Source organism: Protopterus annectens, chromosome 2.part0, assembly GCF_019279795.1.
Source record: "Protopterus annectens isolate FY-2018-M chromosome 2.part0, PAN1.0, whole genome shotgun sequence".
Lineage (NCBI taxonomy): Eukaryota > Metazoa > Chordata > Ceratodontiformes > Protopteridae > Protopterus > Protopterus annectens.
The window spans coordinates 1,850,464,520-1,850,492,303 of record NC_056728.1 but is presented as its reverse complement, the minus strand read 5'-3'; positions in this window follow the sequence as shown (position 1 = coordinate 1,850,492,303).

The following is a 27,784-nucleotide window of genomic DNA, read 5'->3' as shown; positions in this document are numbered from 1 at the left end:
CAGAAGTTAAAATAATGTCATCTGATGTGGTTGAAACATAAGAAGTTCATCTTTTGGGGCTGCTATTTTGATATTGATACACTGTAGCTGATGTTTCTCAATATCTGCATTATTTTAGAATGACACATAAGCCTATGATGCATAAACTCATTTTTAATCATATTTTTCTGAACTTCAACTGAGAAAATTTTAAATAAAAAATGTTTAAACCATATACTCATTCTGAATGCTGCACTCACTTTGAATTGTACTGTGCTGAACCATTGGAGTATCTTTCAGAAAATCATACATTTCTGTCTCAAGAATCAGATGACCATAAAACCACTACCATCACTAAAATTACAAGGAACCTTCTCTGAGAATGAGAAGTCCTTTATTTAATGCTATGAACTGTAATGTTCTATGAGAATCCTTGCTGGACAAGCCAGGAGGATTCCCATGTGGCACATTTCAAAACTGTCACAGGTGAAAAAACATTTAAGGTATTTTACAATGGGCTAGGCTTATAAATGCCCTCGGGCAGATAGCCTAGTATGAACCTATGAACCTATGAACCTATGAACCTAGAAAGTAAGGGATCAAAGTGGGAGTTTCACGGATGAAGTTAGGGCCATCATTCTTTCAACAGCTGAGCATAAAAGCTGGGTGTGCTTGTAGCTAATACAATGATATCAGGGCATTTTCACCACCCCCTTTGCTTTCCATAAAATATCCTGTGAAGTACAGGGCCTTCACCAGATGCCACCCCATCATGTTGCTCCTTCATCCCTTCCCATGGGACAAGAGATCTGGCCTTCCACCATTACATATCAACTCCACTCACGCATGCACACCAACTGCTAGTAGCCTGTGTACGTTTCAAAATTTAGGTCAATGTGGCCGAGATGAACACACCAGTTTTGTACCATCGTGTTGGCATATGTATGCTATGGTCACTTGACTGATCATTTGATGCCAATGGCTGACTGCTCTCTCACTGAAGAAATTCTTTCAAATTTTTAAGTGAAATTAAGTTTGGATTATGTTCCTTATGCCTGTTGTTCTCAAAAGTTATGTTCTTTAACTCTCCCATGTAAAATTCATTGTACCAGTATTGTGTGTCACTTATATGTTTTTTCCAAGTGGTAGACATTTATATTGTAGATATATCCCTTATAATCCAGGTCTTTGTGGTTCATGGCATTTTTTGTGACTCATTTTAGGCTTATTCTCTCTGACAAAAGATTCTAGAATAGATGTACAAAAGAATTTTGCCTGTTTTGTGAGCCGGTATGGACATATACGTGGGCCACGAGCAGTGAGAATATTGTGAATTAACAGGAGAGAGACTTTATGCTTTTTTGACATTCAGAACTGGTCTAAAGTATACATTTCACTTTGGGTTGTACATATTTTGTAATAACAGAAATCTGTTATTGTTCTATGGGGGTTTGAAGGTAGTAGTGCTTCTCAAATATGTTGGTGTTTTCTGATATATATTTTTACGATTACAATTGAGAATCTGATGGATTACATCTGAATATCAAGGGGCTTTGTGAATTCAAAGAGTATTAGGGAAATTATATATTAATATCGTTTCACAATGTACTAATATTTCAAGCTCTTATTGAGGCTTGTGGTCGAAGACGATGGTCCATGTCCTTATTATTGAACAACTTTTTTGTGAGCTATTATGATACTGTTCTATAATTATATTACTAACTAGTAACAGCATAGTAATAAGATATTGGGTTAAATATTGAAGACCATATAATATTTATGGAATATTGGATTGTGTTGAATACGGGATAATACTACCTTTGGACAGTATCTGTGACCTAGGAGGTACTAGGGGTAACAATTTTGTCCATATTATTATATGCTCCTTAATATATAAATTCATATATTTCTAGCTAAAGCACCACAGTGAACTAAACTGAGTTACACAAATAATTTTGATATTTTCCTAAAAATGTTTTATACATAAATGGAAGTATTTTTAGTGAATTATATCAAATTACACATAAGCGTTGTTGTTTGTTATGCATTTAGTCATCTTTAAGATGGCTAGGAAATTCTAAAACATTGGGTTAGTAGTTCCTTAGGGTGACTCTTTAATATATCTGGTGCAGTCTTATTCTGATAACTGTGCTTATGACACACTATTGGCTGCGATGTTGTGTCTTTATGAATATATATTGAATTAGAGGTGTATATTCAGTATATAAGGTGCAGTTTTATTTTGATAACTGTGCATGTGATATACTATTGGCCTCTTTGAACTTGCATTAGATTACAAATATAGCTTACCGTACATATAATTGGACATTTGGGCATGAATCACTGAGGGCCAAGGGCTTTAAGAATGGAGCAACATGTCTAACATTAGTTAATTAAAGTATATTTTAGATTTCCTTCTTTGGATTTCGTACCATATGTTAGGAACATTTCTTTTGGTCATTGAAATTACCCTTTTAATGTCTTTATTTAATTTTATATATTGTTAATTCTTCTGGGGCTTATGGGGCCTCATCTGTCCAAGGGCTCTTGTGGATTTGAGCAACATTTTCATTATCAGTTATTAGTGTGAACCCTGGGATTTGGGCTGGGGGTGATATGTGAGGCTGGATCATGGAAGTTTTGTGATTACTATGCCATTTCCATTTGTTTGGTTGCGCTAACCCACTGTGATTGTTTGTGTGAGTTGGGGGCTTATTGTCATGGATCACAACAATATATTACAGGGCCTTTGTGCTGATCGGGATGATATTAAAGTATTTGGTTTAAAATTGAAAAGTGATGGCACAACAGATGATAGCCAAGGTGGATCCAGTTGACGGCTGCAACTTGCTTTTTAATCAATTGGGTAAAAATATGAAAACATTACGAACAAATATTTGGCACTTGAAATTGTTTAAGGCATATCAGAGTAAAAATATTGTGCCAAGAGGGTTGAGAGTTAAAGTTCAACCATTGGTGGGCAAACTAGATGACATTCTTGTTAGAGAATGGAATGTGGCACAGCAAAGTGCCTTTGTAAATATATTGACATCTTATTATGAAAGGATCATTGAGGAGCACATCAATGATGTGAAGCGACTATGTGAGGAGGTGAAAGCTTTTGAGGGACAGCCACACTATGTCAACAACTTGAGCAAACTCTCAAGGGAACATTTAACCTTTGAGAATCAAATAGGAGAGAAAAAGTTGCACAAGTTTACTAGGGATATGGAAGACTATGACAGGGGAAGGCCCTTTGAGTCCCAGAAGAGTGTTAGATTTTCTGAAGGGAATAGATGTGGAGCAAATACTAGAAAAAAAGGAGGTCTTACTCCATCTTTAAAAAATCTGGACAGGGATTCAGTACTCTGGGGGATGAGTCCTCATCTACTGATACAGAAAGCATATATGTTAGTGATTCTCCGAATCCAAAAAAGGGACGGGGTCAAGATCACCCTTTAGGGGTAGGACACATAGAGGGGGGCGTAAACACAAGGGTAGACACAATATGTATTTATTTATTTATTTATTTAACATTTGTTGACCGGGCTAGTCTAACTGGATATATGTCCATTTTCAGTAGAGGCCCGAGGAGAAAAGCTCCGAGTCATTACAAAGAAATATATATATATATATATATATATATATATATATATATATATATATATATACAAAATAGTCCACCAGAACAGTTGAAATATATAAAAAAAATAAATAAATAATAATTACATAGTCCATCATATACAGAAAAAATGATAATGACAGTATACAATTGATTAGCAGCAATAATTATAAATAAATCCTCTACTACTATTTCGGAAAGTATATATATATATATATATATATATATATATATATATATATATATATATATACATACATATACATACACATATATACATATACATACACATATATACGGAGGAAGGTGGAGGAGTCAGGTAGAGAGTCCTACTATGCTTTGGCATCGGTGTGTGTGTAGAGAAATGTGTGGATATGCCACCTGATGGGGGAGTGGGAGGAATGCGGTGTGGACTTGAGGGGGGGCTGTTAGGGGGCCGCCCATGACAAGGAGCCTATGAATAACAGTGTCCCCCAGAAGACTGTCAGTGCAGATGGTACCACTCGTGGGCTGGTTTGGATGGTATCACCCCTTGAATGGCTGCGTGAAAATGTGAGACCGGGGGGTATAGTTGGTGGGGTCAGTGGGGGCTAGCCTGGTGATTGGGAGCATGTGTGTAGGGGGTATGGGGGAGTCAAAAGTCAGAGAGAGAGTGGGAGCATGTGTGCAGGGGGTATGGGGGAGTCAAAAGTCAGAGAGAGAGAGAGAGAGAGAGAGGAAACACATTATATTCACTTGCACAGTTGTAAATCCATAAACACATTAAATCTACTTGCACAATTCTTCAAACCCTCTTGCACAGTTCTTCAAACGCTATCACATTTCAATCTCTATACCATTTAAGTGCACATTTAATGTTCAGTATATATATATAAACTAAGAAGTGAACTTCGTGACAATAAAAGCATTCAATAAAATAGTAAATAACACCAACAACTCTTGTAGAACTTTAGCGCTTTCTTCTTATTTATTATCAAGACTTCTTCAGAAAGACATGTTTCATAAGTATGAGCAACCATTTTCACTTCCTTTATATACATTAGTTCTAGCAGGCCATTTAAATTAACAACAGCTCCTTTCCAATAGAAAAGTGTGAACAAGCAGGGTGCTGTGTGCATTTTCATTAACATTACAATTGCAGTTACATAAGGCAAATTGGTCAGACAGTAATAGCCTTGTGGTGCCGTGCATACTAAAAGGGATAGTGTGCAAAAAGGGATCGTGGTGCAAAAGGGACTGTGTGCAAAAAGGGATTGTGTGCAAAAAAAAAAAAAAAAAAAGATGGGGGGACCAGGAAAGATGACAGTCAAGCTGTGATGATTCTAATGTAAACACGTAACTTATGAGTGTTTGCCTCCAAAATAGTAAAGAAGGGAACGGAGGAAGGTGGAAGAGTCAGGTAGAGAGTCCTACTATGCTTTGGCATCGGTGTGTGTAGAGAAATGTGTGGATATGCCACCTGATGGGGGAGTGGGAGGAATGCGGTGTGGACTTGAGGGGGGGCTGTTAGGGGGCCGCCCATGACAAGGAGCCTATGAATAACAGTGTCCCCCAGAAGCCTGTCGGTGCAGCTGGTACCACCCGTGGGCTGGTTTGGATGGTATCACCTTTGAATGGCTGCGTGAAAATGTGAGACCGGGGGGTATAGTTGGTGGGGTCAGCGGGGGCTAGCCTGGTGATTGGGAGCATGTGTGTAGGGGGTATGGGGGGAGTCAAAAGTCAGAGAGAGAGTGGGAGCATGTGTGCAGGGGGTATGGGGGAGTCAAAAGTCAGAGAGAGAGAGAGAGAAAACACATTATATTCACTTGCACAGTTGTAAATCCATAAACACATTAAATCTGCTTGCACAATTCTTCAAACCCTCTTGCACAGTTCTTCAAACGCTATCACATTTCAATCTCTATACCATTCAAGTGCACATTTAATGTTCAGTGTCTCGTTGAGACCTGGATAGACATCAGCTCTCAGTTCTATCTGCCATTTTAATTCCCGGACTTGCAGGAATGTGTCCATGTCCCCTACAAATTCTGTTATTTTTTCCAGCACTGTGAATTTGAATCCTGTGAAGTTTGGGCAAATAGTACTGTGTTTAGCCAAGGCATTCAAACTGTCCTGTTTGTGTATTGCTGCAGTGTGTTCTTTAATACGGCTACTCAGCTTCCTGTTCATTTTGCCGATATAGAAATTCCCACAGTGTTCAGAAAGCACAGTAGACTACATTTTTGTGTTGCAGTCATAGTGGTCATGTAGACCGACAGTTCTGTTGCAGTGCGGAAGGTGACATTGTTGTTTTTGTATGTGTACACAGGCAACACACTTGCATGATCAGACATTCCAGGTTCTGTCGATACCGCTCTGTGGGGATGGGCTTTTATTCCTCTCAACACACCACCAAAAGAGGAGGTTCGTTTGAAACAGAAGTTTGGGGATGTCCCAAGAAACTTTGTCAGACCTTTTCTCCTCCCAAGATGTCCCAATTGTTGGTGAGGACCCCTCTAATTCAAACATATCGGTGGAAATTGGAAGGAAACTTGACACCAGTCCTTTTGTTCGGTCCGTTCTGTGCCCTTGCTGTGAATCCCTTTTCCAGGATTGGTGGGTACCTGGAGTGTCTGTGCTGTATGATCTCTTGGAACAGGTTGTCCACTAGATACTCTGGGTATTTTCTTTCTAGGAACAAGTTTCTGAGGTAAAAACCTTCCTTGATGAAAACCTCGTCCCTAAAAATGAGTCTGGATAACCGGATGAATTGTCCTTTTACAATATTCTTTTTCATGAAATGGGGATGCTGGCTGCTGAACTCTAGATAGTTATTCCGGAAAGTGGGCTTGCGGTAGATGTTGGAGTCAAACTGTCCATTTTCCGGGTCTATAGTCAGGTGGATATCCAGGAATTGAGTGGTGGTTCCGATATGTCCTACCGTGAGGGTCAGGAAGTCCAGACTCTGGAAAAGGGTTTCCAGAAAATTGCTCAGAGAAAGTCTGTCCCCCTTCCAGACAAAAAAGACATCACACGTCGTAGCCATGGGGTCCAAAATGGCCCCAGCATATGCAAACTTAGTCCTCAGTGCCTGGGAAATGGATAAGGTTGAATCACTACCCGGGTTCAACAACACCATAATGTACAGGTGTTATATTGATGACGTCTTTTTTGTCTGGAAGGGGGACAGACTTTCTCTGAGCAATTTTCTGGAAACCCTTTTCCAGAGTCTGGACTTCCTGACCCTCACGGTAGGACATATCGGAACCACCACTCAATTCCTGGATATCCACCTCGCTATAGACCCGGAAAATGGACAGTTTGACTCCAACATCTACCGCAAGCCCACTTTCCGGAATAACTATCTAGAGTTCAGCAGCCAGCATCCCCATTTCATGAAAAAGAATATTGTAAAAGGACAATTCATCCGGTTATCCAGACTCATTTTAGGGACGAGGTTTTCATCAAGGAAGGTTTTTACCTCAGAAACTTGTTCCTAGAAAGAAAATACCCAGAGTATCTAGTGGACAACCTGTTCCAAGAGATCATACAGCACAGACACTCCAGGTGCCCACCAATCCTGGAAAAGGGATTCACAGCAAGGGCACAGAACGGACAACAAAAGGACTGGTGTCAAGTTTCCCTTCCAATTTCCACCGATATGTTTGAATTAGAGGGTCCTCACCAACAATTGGGACATCTTGGGAGGAGAAAAAGGTCTGACAAAGTTACTTGGGACATCCCCAAACTTCTGTTTCAAACAAACCTCTTCTTTTGGTGGTGCGTTCGAGAGGAATAAAGCCCATCCCCACAGGCAGTATCGACAGAACCTGGAATGTCTGACTGCAAGTGTGTTGCCTGTGTACACATACGAAAAACAACAATGTCACCTTCCGCACTGCAACAGAACTGTCGGTCTACATGACCACTATGACTGCAACACAAAAATGTAGTCTACTGTGCTTTCTGAACACTGTGGGAATTTCTATATCGGCAAAACGAACAGGAAGCTGAGTAGCCGCATTAAAGAACACACTGCAGCAATACACAAACAGGACAGTTTGAATGCCTTGGCTAAACACAGTACTATTTGCCCAAACTTCACAGGATTCAAATTCACAGTGCTGCAAAAATAACAGAATTTGTAGGGGACATGGACACATTCCTGCAAGTCCGCGAATTAAAATGGCAGATAGAACTGAGAGCTGATGTCTATCCAGGTCTCAACGAGACACTGAACATTAAATGTGCACTTAAATGGTATAGAGATTGAAATGTGATAGCGTTTGAAGAACTGTGCAAGAGGGTTTGAAGAATTGTGCAAGTAGATTTAATGTGTTTATGGATTTACAACTGTGCAAGTGAATATAATGTGTTTCCTCTCTCTCTCTCTCTCTCTCTCTCTCTGACTTTTGACTCCCCCATACCCCCTGCACACATGCTCCCACTCTCTCTGACTTTTGACTCCCCCATACCCCCTACACACATGCTCCCAATCACCAGGCTAGCCCCCACTGACCCCACCAACTATACCCCCCGGTCTCACATTTTCACGCAGCCATTCAAGGGGTGATACCATCCAAACCAGCCCACGAGTGGTACCATCTGCACTGACAGTCTTCTGGGGGACACTGTTATTCATAGGCTCCTTGTCATGGGCGGCCCCCTAACAGCCCCCCCTCAAGTCCACACCGCATTCCTCCCACTCCCCCATCAGGTGGCATATCCACACATTTCTCTACACACACACCGATGCCAAAGCATAGTAGGACTCTCTACCTGACTCCTCCACCTTCCTCCGTTCCCTTCTTTACTTACCTTTGGAGGCAAACACTCATAAGTTACGTGTTTACATTAGAATCATCACAGCTTGACTGTCATCTTTCCTGGTCCCCAACCTTTTTTTTTTTTTTTTTGCACACAATCCCTTTTTGCACACAGTCCCTTTTTGCACACGATCCCTTTTTTGCACACGATCCCTTTTTGCACACTATCCCTTTTAGTATGCACACGGCACCACAAGGCTATTACTGTCTGACCAATTTGCCTTATGTAACTGCAATTGTAATGTTAATGAAAATGCACACAGCACCCTGCTTGTTCACACTTTTCTATTGGAAAGGAACTGTTGTTAATTTAAATGGCCTGCTAGAACTAATGTATATAAAGGAAGTGAAAATGGTTGCTCATACTTATGAAACATGTCTTTCTGAAGAAGTCTTGATAATAAATAAGGCAAAGCTAAAGTTCTACAAGAGTTGTTGGTGTTATTTACTATTTTATTGAATGCTTTTATTGTCACGAAGTTCACTTCTTAGTTAAAATTTCTTCTCTTCATTCAATTTTTTTGAGTGCGATATATATATATATATATATATATATATATATATATATATATATACATACACACATATATATATATATATATATATATATATATATATATATATATATATATATATATATAGATACATACATATACCTATAAATACACACATACACCTAAATATGTGAGTATATAGAGGAAAGAAAGAAGAAGAGGAAAGAAAAAAACACAAAATAGGACATAAAAAATTCACAAAGCACAGTGGGAGTTAGAAGAGAAAAAATGTTTAATCATGTCATATATAGAAGGTAGAGAAATCTCAGCAAAAAGAAGTAGATTAGGGAGTAAAAAAAAGAAGATGCAAGTATCAGTCTGGCTTGGAGCAGGGGCAAAGCCATTTGGTTTTAATGAAGTTTTTCAGTTTTTTCTTAAAAAGGTTGGTGGAGGTAAGAGATGTTATTTCAGTTGGAAGTTTGTTCCAAGTATTGCCAACTGCATTTGAGAATAGGCAGTCCCCAGGTTTATTAAGGGATTTAGTAGTGGCAACTTGTAGCTTTTTAGCAGATCTTAGGGTAGGAAGGTTTTTATAAGAATTAACTAGGCTACATAGTATGGGAGTATTTGTAGGATGATGTAAAATCTTGTGAATAAAAATGAGTTGCTGGTAAGCTAGTTGGTTTTGTACTTCCAGCCATCCTAGAAGTTTAAGATTAAGGCAATGGTGAGTACGGAAAGGGGCGCCGGTGGCAAATTTGGCTATGTTGTTGTAGGCTGTTGCTAGTTTATTTAGGTTGCTTTGGGATAGATTCGTATAGATAGGGGAGGCGTAGAGTAGGGTGGAAATGAGGTGGGTTTGGGCAATAGAGATCTTTGCTGACTCTGTAAGAAATGGTCTGATTCTGTAGAGGAATCCAAGTTTTCTATTTACTGATTTAATAGTTGAGTTAATGTGTGTCAAAGTTGAGATGGTTATCTATTATTACACCAAGGAGTTTTGTGGTAGTTTCAGGGGCTATTTCTGTGCCATCATTAGATTTTACTATGAAATTGATTGAGGGGGACTTCTGTGTGGGAGTAAATAGTAGTAATTTAGTTTTTTTTGGGTTGAGGAGGAGACATCTTCGATGGAACCAATTTTCAACTACAGTAAAGACTGTTTGCGTGTTAGTATGTCATTTTGCAGGGGAGGATGCGGCACATATCAAAGTTGAATCATCTACATATTGTATGCATGTAGTTTGGGGAAGGGAGGTTTTTAGATCATTAATGAAAACTGTGAAAAGGAGAGGTCCAAGAATGGATCCTTGAGGGACACTAAGGGTGATAGAAAGCTGAGAAGATAGATTGTTTTCCCACAGGACAGCTTGTTTTCTGTTTTCTAGGTAGGATTGGAACCATTTTATTAGCTGATGATCAAAGGACAGTGATTTGAGTATACTTATCAATAGTTGGTGATTAACCATGTCAAAGGCCTTTGAGAGGTCTAAGAAGAGTGCAGAAGATAGAAGGTTTGAATTCCTGTTTTTATTAATGCAGTTTGTAAAGGATAGAAGAGCTGTAGTAGTACTATGGTGTGGCCTGAAACCGTGTTGGCAGTCAACTAGTAGGTTGTTTTGTAGGAGGTACTGAAGTAATTGCCGGTGAATACATCTTTCCATAATTTTTGCAAGGGGAGAGAGAAGGGCTATTGGGCGGATGTTTGATAATTCATTTGAGGTACCTCCCTTATGCAGAGGGATGATATAGGAGATTTTCCAGATGGATGGTACATAAGATTCAGAGATAGTTCTGTTTATTAGGATAGAAATAGGGTAGGCAAGTACACCAGCTGCAATTTGCAGGAATTCAGGTGGGAGAAAGTCTGCTGATGGAGTACATGGTTTAAGTTTAAGAAGCAAGGAGTGTATTAAAGATGTTTGAATAGGTTGAAGGTTAAAAGACTGGGGTATGTTGGTTGGTGTGGGACATTTAGTGGTGTTAATATTAGGTAAGGTAGTTGCTAGAGACTGAACTGTTTCAGAGAAAAAGTTATTAAAGGTGTCGGCAATTTGGTCAGGAGGGGTTTGGCTTAGGTTAGAGGGGGTAGGTGTTTTGGATTATCCTGGGTGGAGCAATTTGTTGATACCTGACCAGAACTTTTGAGGATTGTTTTGTTGGTTTTGTTGAATTTTGAGGTAGTAGTTTTTTTGTCCAGGATTATGGATTTTTTAGTGGTGTTACGAATTTGTTTAAACTTTAGGTGATCAGTTGGGTCTTTAGTTTTTCTCCATTTGGACCAGAGTTTGTTTCTTAATCGTATGTTTAGCCTTGTATCCTTAGACAGCCAGGGGGCTGGTTTATTTTTTGTTCTAGCAGTACAAGTGGGAGCATGGTGCTCAAGGATCTGTAAAAATGTTTTGTTAAAGTATGAAACGGCTTTGTCAAGAGGTAGGTATTTTAGTGGAGACCAATTGCATGCTTTGAGTTCAGCTTGAAAATTACTAGGGTTGAAATATTTTTTGTTTCTGGTAGTTTTAAAAGCTATTGGATTATGAATGTGAGTCTTTTGTCTAGAGATGTAGGTAAGAGAATGGTCACTAATATTGTCTGGGAGTATACCTGTTTGATAAGTATGGGGGTCACTATTCACTAGTATCCAATCTAATATAGTTTGTTTTTTGCTAGGCTTGTGGGATCTGGTAGGGAAGGAAATGGTTTGGTGGAAGCCAAAGAGGTTTATATGTGTAGTTGGAGTAGCAGAGGTACAGCTATTCCAATCAATATTAAAGTCACCAAGGAGTATGGTTTCTTGTGGTAGGGACATGGACAGCCAGCTTAATGTATTTTCTAAAGTACTGATATTGTTCCCGGGGGGAATGTAAGATCAGATAATGTATATTGATTTCTTAGCATTAATTTGGAGCTTTGATGTTAAAAATTCTGCATTGTTAGGTGGTGGGGGATATAAGTCTAATGATGTGACCTTCAGTTGAGATTTGAACAGTATTGCTACTCCACCTCCCTTTTTATTTAGCCGGTCTAATCTGAGAATGTTGTAGCCAGGGGGGGAGAATGTCATTGTCTTTAGTTGTGGGTTTGAACCATGTTTCAGTAAGGCATAAGATGTCAAAGGAATAGATGTCTAATAGGGCGTGTAGCTGGGTTATGTTATTTTGCTATTAACACTTCTTATATTGAGGTGACCTATAAGTAAAGAGTTTAGATTTGTTGGGACATTGAGGGGAGTGGTAGTAGGGGCTGAAAGAGTATTTGGAGTGGTGGTGTTAGGACCAGGGTTTGGGTGGATATCACCATGTAGTAGTAAGAAGTTTTGAGGTTTGCATTTTAGTTTGAACATTTTACAGAGCGAAATGTGTCATTTTTTCATTTGGCGATACTTTATATGCGTTAGTCTATGAAAGTGTGGTAGAATGAAGGATGAAGAGGAAGTTATGTTACAGTGTGTTAGGGAGGTGATAGGAGGGAGAGGGTTTGTTTGTCTTGGGAGGTGAAGAAATGTAGCAAAAGCTGGGGATTCATAGGAAGTTAGGCAATGAGATATAAGTAAGGAGGTGAGGCCAATGGATAGGAAAAGAATGTTTAGGTGAAGAGGCCTACAATAGTTATACATAGTGGGAGGTGAAGGGTGGAGGAGGCTAGGCACAATGGAAGAGGAAACTAAAGAGAAGTTGTGATTTGTGGAGGGATTGAGTGACAAGGTGGGTGTGGAGAGGTAAGGCTAACTAAAAAAGGAGCCAAAGTTTGTTAATTGATATAGAGTTGTGAAGTGAAGTAATTGGTAGATTAGGGTTGAGGGTATGACTAAGGAAGTATAGGTCAGGTGCTCTGGGGGTGGAGCCAAATGGAGCCAAAAGTTTGTTAATGGATATAGAGTTTTGAGAAGATGTAAGTGGTGGATTAGGGTTGGGGGTGTGGCTCAGGAAGTATAAAGTCAGGTGTACTGGGGGTGTGTGGGATTTGGGGGTAGGGTAGGGGAGTGGAGTGAGCCCGCAGGGCGAATGGAGTGGGTAGAAGCAAGAAAAGTGTTTGGCATATAGAAAAAAAAAACAATCAGTCAGTGAAAAATGCTTAATTCTAGAGGGAGAGATTTGTTTACCGGTCTTGATAGCAGGCAATATGCTAGAAAGTGTACAGAGAGAGAGGGGACAGAGGGCAGAGACTGGGATATGGCTGCTGGCTAGCCTAGGTTTGGAAGTGTGCCTTAGTCTGCTAGAAAGTAGTAGTTACAGTAAACACATAGTAGCCAGGTTTGCAGGAAAAATTACATACTTTCTGACTTCCTTTCTTGGAAAGGTACAGAGATAACAGGAGGTAGATGAGGCAGTAGGAGATTATTACTGGGTTCCTTTACTTCAAGCAGTGTGTTCAGCTTCCTAGTTCAGGGTGTGCAAAGTTGAGGAGCTTGGAACTTTGGGATAGAGAGAAAGAGTTTCTGACTTCCTTTCTTGGAAAGGTACAGCAATAACAGGAGGTAGATGAGGCAGTAGGAGATTATTACTGGGTTCCTTTACTTCAAGCAGTGTGTTTAGCTTCCTAGTTCAGGGTGTGCAAGGTTGAGGAGCTTGGAACTATGGGATAGAGAGAAAGAGTTTCTGACTTCCTTTCTGGGAAAGGTACAGAGATAACAGGAGGTAGATGAGGCAGTAGGAGATTATTACTGGGTTCCTTTACTTCAAGCAGTGTGTTTAGCTTCCTAGTTCAGGGTGTGCAAGGTTGAGGAGCTTGGAACTTTGGGATAGCAAGAAAGAGCTTTCTACTCACAGCAAATAGATTCACTAGAAACCAGGGGTGCACAGCACCCAAGAGAAAAATGCATTTACTAAAATCAATGGTGAAGTGAACATTGAATGTAATAATGTGCACAACATTTCTAAGTATACTTTGTCTACTGAACAGAAACAACTACTTAATAAAGGTTTAAACTACATACCATTTTTTTATGTTGATGAAAATGTTTTTGTTACTGACATAATAGCATTTTGTAGGAAATTGAATCTCAAATTATTTTTTGGTACACAGGAGGTTTCTCAAAGACCTACTGAGTTTCATTTTCATAAATCTAGCTTTACTCCCCCCATGAACAAACATGTGGCCATTTTCCAACAGGCTGTACTCAGGGATTTACATTTCAAACTATGCTCCTCTCAGGTGTTGGGACACAATTTATCCAAAGGTGAACAACAAGCACTTAGGGGACTTCAAGAAAACACTGATTACCATTCTACCAGCAGACAAGGGTGGGGCGGTGGTCGTCAAGGATTCCACTTTTTACTGGGCTGAGGGAAATAGGCAACTTGCTTACCCCCAGCACTACATGAACATGCCAATTGACCCCACCCCTAATTTCAAACAAGAGATAGATTCATTTTTAGAGAAAGCAGTGGAGAATGGTATTATTAGTGAATCAGTCAAACAACACCTTATGGTAAAGGAGCCTGGCAAACAATATTTATATCTTTTGCCCAAAATTCATAAAGACTTGAATCAGCCTCCTTTTAGACCCATTGTTTCAGGAATTGGATGTCTCATGGAACATTTATTAGTGTTTCAGACTCATTACTTACAAACTTGCTGCCATATGTTAAGGCCAGAACTAAGGATACAATGGAATTTTTGCAGATAGTGTCTGAATCACAATTAGAGCCCAACTGGTCGATGTTTACTTTGGATGTAAAGTCCCTTTATACCAGTATTCCGCATTGGGAAGGTTTATAAGCCTTTAAATATTGGTTAAATAGGGTAGAACTTTATCCTCCAGGATTTAATACGTTGCTTATATGTTTGGCTGAACTAGTCCTGACTAAGAATGTCTTCTATTTTAAAGGAGAGTGTTACTGGCAAACCTAAGGTACGACTATGGGGGCATCTTTTGCCCCCATATATGCTAACCTTTTTATGGGTTTTATAGAAGAACAAATCATTTATAATGATTCCCATAACGTCTTCCTACCAGAAATCGATATATGGAGGCGATGTTTGGATGATTGCTGGTTGGTATGGCGAGGGGATATTCATTATCTTATGGAGTTTATTGATTATATTAATGAGAATAAGTGGGATATTGAATTTACCCTAACCTATAATCAGGTGGAAATTAACTATTTGGACATCAAGGTCTTGCGCCAACAATATCACACATTGCTTACACAAGTATATAGAAAATATCCACAATATAACAATTTGTTATATGCATCCAGCATCCATCCCAGCCATGCCATCAGAAATATTCCAAAATCGCAGTTTTTGAGAATAAGAAGGATTTGTTCATCTGATGTAGACCAGCACCCTCAAATAAGATCTTATGGGTAGATTTCTGGATAGGGGATATAGACAGGGGGATGTGTTCAAAGCCAGTGAATGGGCTACTAATCAGCGTAGATCTGATTTATTACAATACAAATCTCAAGTTAACCAGGATGGGCTAGCCACTGTTAGATTGGTTACTACATATGGCAGAAATATAAGTTTACTAAGGGATGTGATTCAGAAACACGGGAACATACTTACAACCAGTTCTGAACTGGGTGAATTTTTGCCTGAGAGATGCCAATTCTCTTTTCGTAGAGGGAAAACATTGGGTTCATATTTTGCTCATTATAAACAAAATTAATAAAAGTGATCATATTGGTCATCAAGTAACCACTACTGGGGACAAACTTATTGGTTCTTATCCCTGTGGACACTGTAGTTTTTGTAAACATATGTACAAGACCAAACAGTTTACCAGCAAGAATACGGATCAGATTTTTGATATACATTTATATGCCAATTGTGGGCCAGATTGGGTGGTGTACATGGCTAGTTGTACCTGTTCTGCCTTCTATGTGGGGCAGACCTCCAGGCCGTTAAGATGTTGGATGTCGGAGCATTTCAGTGACATACGCAATAAGAAAATCACAAACGCACTTTACAGACACTGCCAACTTCACAGTTCTGCAAATTTTACATTTATAGTGATAGATAAAGTTATGGGAAATAGACAATTTAAAATGGGGTGCCACTCGATTTTGAATTATAAGGAAAGAAAATGGATTATAAAATTGGGGGGACTTTTTGCACCAGGTCTCAATGATAAAATGTAATTTAGTAACTCAAAAATAAATACATAAAAATATTAGTTATTTTATTGTATTTCATTATGTGGGGAAGTGATGTCACAGGAAATGTTTTGGCATTGATGGTATTTAAAGCATGTGGTTATTTCTATTGCTATCACGAATGAAGGCTAGACGTCGAAACTGGTCTGAATTGTGATATAATAAACTTTGGGTATTTTATTTGCGTCCTTGTGGTGCTGGCCTTTTTTGCTATTCTTCATATGTGCTTGTTTGGCTGTTTGCATCAGCCGTACCCGCTAGCTGTTTTGTGGGAGCTTCATTCTTTTAGCCATGCCATTCATTTATTTTTTCACTGCCTTCATCATTTTAACATACTTTTGCACATGAAATTTCAGGTAAAATCTTACCAAATCTCTGAACAAGTGTGTAAAAAAAATCCATCTCCATAACAATGCAATATAGATTCATATCACCGCTACCAATAATTCTATCTAACTTTGAAAAGTTGTTTAACCTGTTATAAATTAAGATGTGCAAATATTTCAACTTCCATGGCCTCCAAATTCATCTGTTCCTTTTGAATACCATTACATTATATTTACTTTAATAATGCATATCATGGTGTAATTTTGCATTGAAACTATCACCTGTTAAGCTAGTCACTTTGTTTTAACTCCTCCTCTAGACTTGCCACATTTATTATATCATCTAACTTTGATTCAAGTGCAAACAAATGTATTCTGTAGTGAAACCCACTAATATGTCTGAGACATATCTAATTAAATCAAAAGCATATACACCACTGACACTTGTGGCTCCTGATTAATGACATTTTTCAGTTTAGGAAAGACTTCTTCAGCACTGTGCTTAGATCTCTGCCACTGTCAGAAATCATCATTTTGCTTTCTATTTGGAACCCCACACTGATTTCAGATTTAATCTATGTAAATTGAGTTGACACAAGTCAGGCAGCCTCTTTATCATTACTACAATGCGGCATGTCTCCAAATGTTGGAAGCCAAGGCATTATTCATTATAGTAGACAGATATTTTGTCCACTTTACTGCTCAGTAACATATAGCTGGAGCTGAGAAGAGCTCGCTTGGCAAGCATAAAAAACTAAACCAATACTAATTTCTTGAGCTTTAATCATACCCTGACTTAGGAATGGGGTCCATTCCTGTCATGGTATTAGAAACCTAAAACATTTGAAGAAATTAAAAAAGAAACACTGTAATTCTGCTTAAAGTGAGTTAGTATAATTCACTTTATAGGACGTGTATATCTGCCATCATGCTTCACATTAAGAAATATTTGCAATAAGGATATTCTTTAGAAATTGTCTACAAAAATAATGTGCCTTGCTGCAAACATTTTCTCAAGTCTACTAAATTTATTCTATTCCTTTTTTCATTATGTGGAATTTCCTGAATGCTACCCTAAATATCTCAAGTTAGCTGTAGTTTCAGGGAGAAAATCACTTATTTCAGTACAATGGCAGTCAGAAGGGATTAGTCTATTTTACAAGCTGCAAACAACATGCTCTTAGTTTTTACCCTTTTTGAGCTACCTAGATAAATAAGCTACACATGCATTAGCCTGCGATATCCTTGAAGCAGTGCTGATTCTTACAGTGTAGGTTCACATTTCTTAATAAGACAGTCAGCATCATGCAATACTGGGGGCATATATGTGGTTGAGACATGATTCTACAAGCACTAAGGCACAAATCACAAGGCACCAAGGAAGAGAAACCTGATAACTGTTACCTTTAGGAAATCACTGTTGGTGAAGCTTCTAAATGTGAGCAAAAGTGATTATTTTACTTTAGGAGATTAATGTAAGTTTGGGGTGTGGGATGTGCAGAAGGGGTAGAGTTAGAGTCTTCATCCTTTGGGTAATTTGGGTATTTTTGTTTGACAAAATGTTTCAATGGTATCTGTCAATCAGGATTTTATAGCAGATCCAAATGTGGGTATTCTGTCTAAGTCAGAAGTCATGACACCTATCATATATTGCTGGTTATACAAGCAAGAGAGAATGTGCATTTTGGGCCTTTCTTGGCATTTATCTGTTAGAAAAAAAATATTTGGATCATTTGACAGGCTTTTTAGAAAACATAACTCTGAACATTTCCTGTAGTATAAAGAAGTGGTTAACAGAATCAAAAGTTTTAAACATTCCAGCAGTAAAATTCCCATTATCCATCTCATATCATTCTCAAGAAATGATGTCAAGACTTTGAAATTATGTCTGATTTGCTGTAAATAAGCATTTTCAGAAATGTGAATTGTGGAGAATTAAGAGAACTTTTTCTGTATTTTAGGATATCATCTGGTGACATTCCAATGGTCCCTGCATGACCTATATTACAGTATTCAGGAAAATGCACTGAAAAATTCAGGAAAATGCGTTGGAGTGTGTGTGTGTGTGTTTGTGCGCTCGCGTGCGTGTAAGGGAGAGAGAGAGAGAGAGAGAGAGAGAGAGAGAGAGAGATTGTTGTGTATGTACATATGCTGTCAATGCATTTCACTGAATCTCATTTCACTGATTCAAAAATCACTGACAAAAACTCACTGAAAATGCATATCACTAAGATCACATTTCACTGAATAACAATCCATAGAAAAATGTAGAAGTCTATAGATAATCAGTGTCAGAGTTGATTGTGTTTATGCTTCAGCAGTGATTCGCTGTGTGATTTTTTTTCTCTACAGTTGTGCAACTATGGAGTTAGTGTGCTTAAATAAGGGGGTGTGACTTTGTCCTGCAAAAAAACATTTTAAGGCATGTTTGCACTTATGAAGTTCTTTATGAAATTGATTTCTATAAAGTCAGTTTTCAGGGAAATGTATTTTCAAAAATAAAATTGTTTTAGTGAGTTGTGATTCAACCGAGTGTGATTTAGTAAAAACATCCTTAATCGTGTGTGTGTGTGTGTGTGTGTGTGTGTGTGTGTGTGCGTGTGTGTGTGTGTGTGTGTGTGTGTGTGTGTGTGTGTGTGTGCGTGTGTGCGTGTGTGCGTGTGTGTGTGTGTGTGTGTGTGTGTGTGTGTGTGTGTAAGTGGAAGTAGCAGTAAATTATATAGTAAACATGGAATGCAAACAAATGTTTGTTACACTGGTATATAAAATAAATATAAATGCACTAAAAATAGCCTTCTTGGTGTGTTCTTAAATCAAGCAAAATTAAATGTGTGCCCAAGCCAATGGAGTACAGACATAGCATACATATGAGTACAGCAAGTAACAGTTATAAATGTGGTGTAACTCATTTCTACAGGATATGTGATATTGGCAAAAACAAGGTACCTTATAACCTCAGTGTTATATCCAAATGACTTGTGGCTGTCCAAGGAAATGAGTGCATGTGAAGAAGACAAGCAGTATAGTAGCCTCACAGGAGGAGATAACAGGAACATGGTTAGACAGGATTTAGGAATTACAAGGGGTCTGAAAATGGCAAATCAGGTGTCATGTGAGGAGGTTGGAAGGAAGCAAATATAGCAGAGGGAATCGGGATAATGGAGTGTTGTTCTCTAGTTACTTCCATGAGGTAATGTGGATATGTGGACTTCACTGCCACTGCAGCCAGTAAATCAATGCTTTAGCTGTTATATTTTTCAATATCTTTTTTTCTGTTTTAAGATGTAACCTCTGAGGTCTGCTAAGTCTTTCAATATTGGTGAGGCCAAGGCTGTTGTTGTCTACTATATGATGGTTATTACTTCTTGTAGTGGTCATGCTGACTCCATGCTTTTGTGACTTTGCAACTCTACTATACAAGCAGTGCACTTATTTATCAGGTATTGAGTTATACACACTACATTAGCAACTGTTACTCCCTACTGAAGTCTGCACTCCTTATTAAAATTCTTACATTTTTTAAAGTCATTTCTGTGTTTTATTTCAGGGTATAGTACCTTTATTTTCTTGATGAATCAACCCAAGCTATTTATAAGCATAGTGTGCAGTTGCACAAAGTCTCTATACTATGTTTAGTAAACCATTGCTCATTGTGATGTCTCATAGAGATGGACTGGACTGTGGCTGTACAAAATAGTATGTTAGTGCACAGCCATTTATGGATGACTTTCAGGTGCACACACTACAGCGCAGTGTATAATGCATACTGGTACTTCAGATGACATATAGACAGGAAAAGGAATTTAGTAAGGTATAATATGTCCAGTTACATAACTGACAAGTATATAATTAGCAAGATATATTTAAAAGTGCTCCCAACTGCACTGTGAGCTACTATCATGCCTAACACTGATTCATAAAAATGTTATCTTCATTAAGCATGGTGGCAGAGCTGTGGTCATTACCATGTTATGGTAATGAGATGATCTGGTGATGTGGGAACTACCAATGACAGGAGCTCAATCATATCATGGTGTGGAGTACAGGAAAAGCATGGTTGTAGAGGCAGGATCACCTGAATCATAAGGAATTGTACTTCTTGGGGTGTTTTTCCAATTGTGCATACTTTTTTTTTTTTTTTTACTAAAGCTTCTTTAAATGAAGTCAGCATCGTATATAGTAGGATAGATAGTGATCTTTTGGATATGTTAATGCAGTATCAAATTGACCTGGATGAGTACAACTATATGTCCACCGATGTTCCGAAAATTCTGGGGATTTTTGGTATTCCTAAAATCCACAAGGATTTGTGTAACCCACCACTTAGGCCAATAGTTGATTCATCCTGGTCTAAAACCAGCTATATTGCTAAATATCTGGATTACAAGTTGAAGGAGAGAGCTTTGGTCATCCCTCATTTGTGTAAGGATTCGTGGAATTTTCTGGATAAGTGTAAAAGTGTAGATGTGATCAACCAGAAGGTCACTTTCCTTACTATAGATGTTAAAGATCTGTACAGTTGCATTCCTCAGGATATAGGCCTCGAATGGTTTTCTGAATATTTGTTTGAAGAGTTTAGGTTACCTCAGCCTATTAATAATATGTATACACAACTCATGCATGTAGTGCTTAGGAACAATTATATCTTTTTTGAGGGTCATTATGTTAAACAACTGGAGGGGGTGGCCATGGGTTCCCCATGTGGTCCGCTTTTTGCCAACATAGTGATGGCTTGGTGGGAGAAAACCTATTTGTTTACCTCTCCTTTGTTTAGTAATGTAATTTTGTATTTAAGATACCTGGATGACTTGTTTATTGCATGGAAGGGTTCTGAGGAAGATATTGTGGAATTTATGAACTACATTAATGGAAGTTCTACATTTTTGAAATTTACATATAATGTAGGGGTAGACGGGATTTCATATTTGGATGTCGATTTGACTATAACCAGGGATGGGTTGCAATCCAAGATTTATAGAAAGCCAACATACTCAAACAGTATTTTACATTTTGACAGTAGTCATCCTGCACATGTTAAATGAGGGATAATCAAGGGCCAGTTGGTAAGGGCAGCCCGGATGGAGTCCAATTATAAGGACTTTATTGAAGAATGTGATTTTATGTGTCGGATGTTTATGGATAGGGTGTACCCCAAGTATTTGATTAATAATGTTAGTACCCCAAGTATTTGATTAATAATGTTAGAAAGGAGGTGATAGACAAATGTATTGGTGGTTATTTTAAGCCTATTTTGAACAAACTGAATGATAATATGGGGTACTTAGCTACCGATGTTGACACAACAAATGTTGTTGATTGCGGAACCACTGTTGATTTGGTCAACGTGAATATGGAGGGAAGGAACAACTATGCATCTTGTCCTTTGGTAACAACATTTTCTAATGATAGCTGTATTATACAAGATATAATTAACAAGAATTGGTCTATTTTGAATAGTAATCTGGGGTTGGGTACTTGTTTTGGCACACACCCTGAATTTGTATTCAGACGAGGTAGGAATATCAAAAATTTATCAGAACAAGTTAGGGATGGTAAAGTACAGGGTAAAATGGCAACTTGTGGTGCATGTAGCCAGTGTAGGAATATTTTAGTGACATCCAAGATTGAAATTGCTAACAGACTTGTTTGTATTAAGGGTAAGTTTAATTGTCATATGCAAGGTGTTGTTTATGCTGCCCTTTGTTCCCACTGTCCTGGTTTTTATATCGGGAAAACTCAACGTAAATTGAGTCAGCGTATTTATGAACATCTTTATGATGTTCATAGGAGTGATGAAAAAAACACTTTATACAGACATATCAAAATATTCCCTGATCATACATTTAAATTTGTGGTGTTAAAGAGGTCAGGAGGGTTGAGCGGGGGGGGGACCTTGGAAACTATGATTGGAGGACAAGGAGACTTGGTGACAGGTCTTCTTCAATGCCCATGTCCCCCCAGGGTTGAAGTATACTATTTATATCAGTATTAAATTAAAGCTTAGAGTACTGGATAGATGATAAAAATCTTTTTGTATTTTTTATTGACGGAAAAAGCATGTGTGTACTGAGTACAGTTATATTTTATTTTATTTATTCAGTATATGTATGCAATACAGGTTTGTTTTAATATTTGTAACAATTTTTATGTTTAGGTATTGAAGTGTATTGTATGTATTACTGATTGGTTTAATTAAACCTAACTGATACTAACTGAGTAAACAATTGTAGGGGGTGGGGGCTTTATAAAAGCTGAACTGTTGTATCATTGAATTGTCTGATGAAGTTTGGTCTATGTGCCTGACGAAAGCGCTTACTTTTTGTAATTAAATACTGAGTGTGTAATATCTATTTTAGTAAACTTGTTTCTACTCAGTGAGTGGTTCTATTTTATTTTTTACTTGTTACTTCTTTGGTGGTGTTTTTTGATACTTTTTTTGGAAAAGTATGTAGTAGCAGGATTGCCTGCTGAACCACAAGGATATGTACTGCTGGTGCTTTTTTCCCCAGAAATGGATTTTTTTATTTTTTTTCCTACAATCGGTGATGAGATGCTGCTCTGCTCTGTATAATGAGCAATATATCAGCAAGGAAGGAAGACTGCTGTGTCCAGAGGTGCTACACCAATGTCGTTCTAGTCAAGCAACATATGTAGTTAGGACTATAGCTGTGCAGTATGGTAAGACTGTGCACAACCTTTTATCCCAATTGTCATTCTTTTTTCTATGAATCATTTATGGCTTTGCTATGGAGCTCTACTCCACACTGAATAATATTGAAGCACAGTGCCCACATACAAAAAAGGGACACACTTATATGTGGGGCCAAAATGTACAACTTTATGAAATGAGTCATAACTTCTGAAAAAAAAAAAACAGCCAAAAGACTTAGATGCAACTGATAATCTTTCTTCAAAAATCACTTTAATCAGATATATTTTGCTGCCTTGTAATTTATTAATCAATAATAATTACTCAAGTAATTTATGACCAATCACGTGATGAGGACTCGTAGTGCATACTGCAGCACAGAGATTAGAAACTGCACATCAATGGCTTTTCTAGCACCCAAAGTCTGTTGACTAGAAAGTTTATAAAATAATTTAAAATCTTTCACTACTTTGTACCCAACTCCAAATTGCATGGCTCTTACATAAGAGGTTAGGACTAAGCCATATACCAAGATATTGAATACTAGATACTTGGCTTATTACTGTGCCCTGATAGTCTTCATTGGCTATGGGAACTATGTGCATCAGGTTCAGATCTAGCAAATAGCATTATAACATATCTGGTGGGGTTCAGAAAAGGTTTGTTAGCCTTGGCCCAGGTGCAGATTTTGTTGAAGTCTTCCTGCATGCCTATATGACCCTCTTTCAAACAGACAGCTTCTTTTATAAGTGAAAAGTATCTGCAGTTAGGCTGAAATAACTCCTTGATATGTCAAATACTTGCTCATTAATGTACAATAAGTAGAGGGTAAAGCTGAACACCAGTTATGCAGGAACCCTTCCATGCTATTATTTGTGACATGGCTCCAGATAATGATACTATAAAAGTTTGATTTGTAAAGCAACTGGGTAACAAATTGCATGGACCTTTGTCAAAACCATACCCCCTTAACCTTGCCATAAGAACAGTGTTGTCAGCTTTTGCAATGCTCTAACAAAGTCACTAGTCTCTTTTCCATATTAGAAGTTATGTAGTCTCCTATTGCTATATACAGACGTTTGTGCATTTTTTTGGAAATCAAGGCAACATTTTGTAAGTGGTCTATATCTGAAATAGTGTTCAGTCATCTCATTGTATACTATTGTTTCCAAAAATGTGCATATTACTTAGATGAGAAATGAATCTGAAGTCACTGTCTTCTGGTGGGGCAAGGTACTTCAGGCAAATCAATCATTGTTGCAAGCTTAAGAATTTGAGTAAGGCAGAACAATACAAAGGTTCTGTACAAATTATATTTAGTCTGAAGCCATCTGAAAGTATAAAGTCTTCCTTGTGAAATTGTTGTAGGTGGCAAAAATAAAGTCATCATTATTTACAAAGATGATGAAGGGGGTATGTGTGATACTGCAGAAATAAGCTTTGTATTGTGTCTATTGATAAGCTGATGTACCAACCTAATGGGTAAGCCAGTGTCCTGTTTTTTTCTAAGAGTGACATAGAAATAAATATTTTTTTTAATTAAGAAGAATGTACATATGCTACTATGCTGACTGTATCTGATGTTATGAAACACATTGTGGATGTGGTTGATAGCAGATGACAAAAATGTCATTCTTCAGTCATGTTTCAGTGGGGCATATGATGTCCAGGCTTCAGCAAGTTCCCCTTTGCTGTTAATGTTGCCAGTATTCAAAAGTGACAATTTAAAACATGTTTTCTAAGGTCCTGATTGCAACAGTGGTATCAAGCAGTATGCCGCTCCTGGCAGAAGGGTTTGAATGAGAAGAAGATGTAAACACCAGGTTAGAGTGACTGTTGCCAGCTCATAATAACGTCAATGATGCTTAGAATCAATTATGAAATACTTTCTTTTATCATCTCTTCAAGAAACAGCATCCATGGCGTGGGTTGGGTGCTGTTCTGAATTGAATCTCACACAAGTCATTTAGAAAGGTGTAGAAAGACGTGGAAATCATATATGTCCTTAGTCACCGGTGATGCTGAATAGAAAACACATTTCTTCTACAGACGTAGATAAGGTCCCTACTAATGTTCTGAGCACTATAACTGTGATCCATTGAATAGTGAGTGTGAAACTGCAAATACTAAGAATGTATACTAAATATAATGTTGTTGTATCTCATGGTCTTTTGTCTGATCTGCCATACTATGATCTTGAGAGTTTTGGGGTGCCGTCCCAACATCAGGGATACCAGAGTTGATACCCAAAAGATGTTTTAATTGTGTTAAAACACTAACTGCATTTCTTTTGAAATTACTATTTATTTTTCAGACCTGTTGAACTTACGGTTGTGGGGCTCACATCTCTCATATTGAGCAGTGTAGGTCCTTTTTGCAGGATGGAGGATTCCAAAACTGATGAGAAAAAAAAAGTTTCAGGATATGAAGTGCAACAGCTTCTGATAGTATGAAGACAGTTGAACTTTGATATGCAGAAAAAAAATTAACACATTGTCAATTCAAAGTATTATAGGAGAAGGTAACTGAATTAAAACAAAACTGTAAAAACAGCGTGGACAGTATTTTTGGTATGGATTGTTTCCTCACTTAATGTAATACATACAAATGTGAACATACCTTGAATTTTCAATTAACTCTAAAAAACATAGCTCTCAAATATTTCAAGAATTAAGGACAAAGCCAAAATATAATTGGGAAAAAAGGCAACAAAGTTGATACACTTTTGAAATACTGATATATATTAACTTACAGCTTCTAAAAACAATGTCCAATTTTATTTGGAATGGAGAAAAATGTAGAGAAAAAATTAGTTGTTTTAGAAAAACTAAGAAGTATTGAAAGCTGTGCTGGTAAACTAGAACCATAAGGGAATGAAATTCAGGAGTATATGGAAACAGGAGTGGGTAGAAGAGTGAGGCAGGTCCATGCCAATGTTCTAATGTGGAAGAATAAGTAAACATGCATGAGTGTTTTCAGTATGAGATAAAGAAATCAATTACTTTAACATGAGTAGTGCAGCAGTTAAAGTTGTCGCCTCACAGTAAGAGGTTCTCCGGTTTGATTCTCGACTGGAGTGCCTTCTGTGTGGAGTCGGCATGGCCTCCCTGTGTTCATGTGAGTTTTCTCCCACATTCCAAACACATGCATCTGGAGCATTTCTCTCTGGGCCTCTACTGAAAATAGGCTCTGTCCTAGTCAGACTTTCCTGGTCAGTAAATGTTAAATAAATAAATAACAGCAATACAAAAGATCTACCTGCTTTATAAACTGCCTTAAGGTACTGTGATTACTTGTAACTGCTGTGATTAAGTGCAGCCAACAAGAGCAAGCTATGCCAAGTATTTAGACCTTAAATGCAAAGCCCACAGTCAAAGAGACATATATGTAATCCTAGAATAGCGTTTGTTCATGTAAATCTCAGGTTCAATTATGACTGCAGGAACTCTACTACATAGCAGGCAAACTATTTAAACTAAAAGGCGGCAGCATACATTGCTGAAGGACAGTAAATTAACCTTTGCCTTAGATGTCCATTTTGAAAATATAAATGAACTTGCAGCTGCCACATTGCCCAAATGCAACATCCAGCTTAAAATGAAAGGGGGAAGTACTGTCTCAAAGTTGTTTGCAATTGTTTTTTCTGATGTAGAGGGCTGATAACATTACTTAGATGCTTGTTTCTAAACTATGAAAGAGTTTCCAGCTGATACCATATTCAAAAGCAATCTTCATCTAGAACTGGTCAGAAGATGGGCTATCTCTAAACTACTCTCATGGGTAAATCATAGTTATCTGATGCATGTCTTTTTTTATATATTAATGTACTTGCAGCTGTACTATATCCATAGGGTGCATCCTTGTAGAAATGGTTTTCAGTCTCCTCAATGGCCTCAGACATAAGTCAGGATTAATCTTGGGGAGGCAAAGGAAGTTGCATAAACCCGGTGAATGAGTGGTCCTTTTTGGTGACAAACAGTGTCCCCTTGTATCCCCTACACCCATCTGCTATTTATATATCCTTAATTCAAGACCTCTGTGGTACACAATAGGGGAGTACTCTGAGTTACCGTTGTCTCAGAGTTAGCTCACATTCCCCCATATGCATTTAAATTCTGACTGTTCCATGGATGGCAATTACAGTTCTTGGGCTTCCAACAGGCATCCCTAAAAGGTAACCTGCAGCTTAAGCAAGTAGGAAAAATGACTTTTTCAAGTGATTTGCAAATTTTCATGCTGAGGTTGACAGATCATGTTCCTTTGAAGTCGGTTTTAAAATATAAACAAACTTGCAGCTCATTCCATACCTTGAAAAACTGGTAGAAAGAAAAGCACTCTCCAGTATGTTTATAGGTGCATAGGCAGGCTCACACTTGCAGTTTGAAGACATAATTAGGAAGTAGAAGACTTATATCTTGAAAAGTCGACCTAAATTAACCAGAGCAAAGTACATGCCATGCAGTTCCTTTGGCAATATGTGCAAAGGCAGAAAAAAATAAACTAGAGAGCTAAAAGATTAAGTAAGCCTGCAGCAATGACGTAGTCACATAAAGCCCTCACTATGGCTCAGATGACATGAGTTTAAATAGTGGCTCTGATGCCCAACAGTGCAGGCAGGGAGGATGAACATGGCAGAGGAAGAAAGAAAAGTGACATGGTCAATTTCCACTTGCACAGTCTAATTTTTCTGGTGGAGGTCAGATAAATCGCTGCATGGTGATGCCTGAGAGTGAGTGGGGCATCCTGCCTGCATCCACTCCTTGTAGAGGGGAGGGGCAGCTCACTGCTGATACCCGTTACATGTTC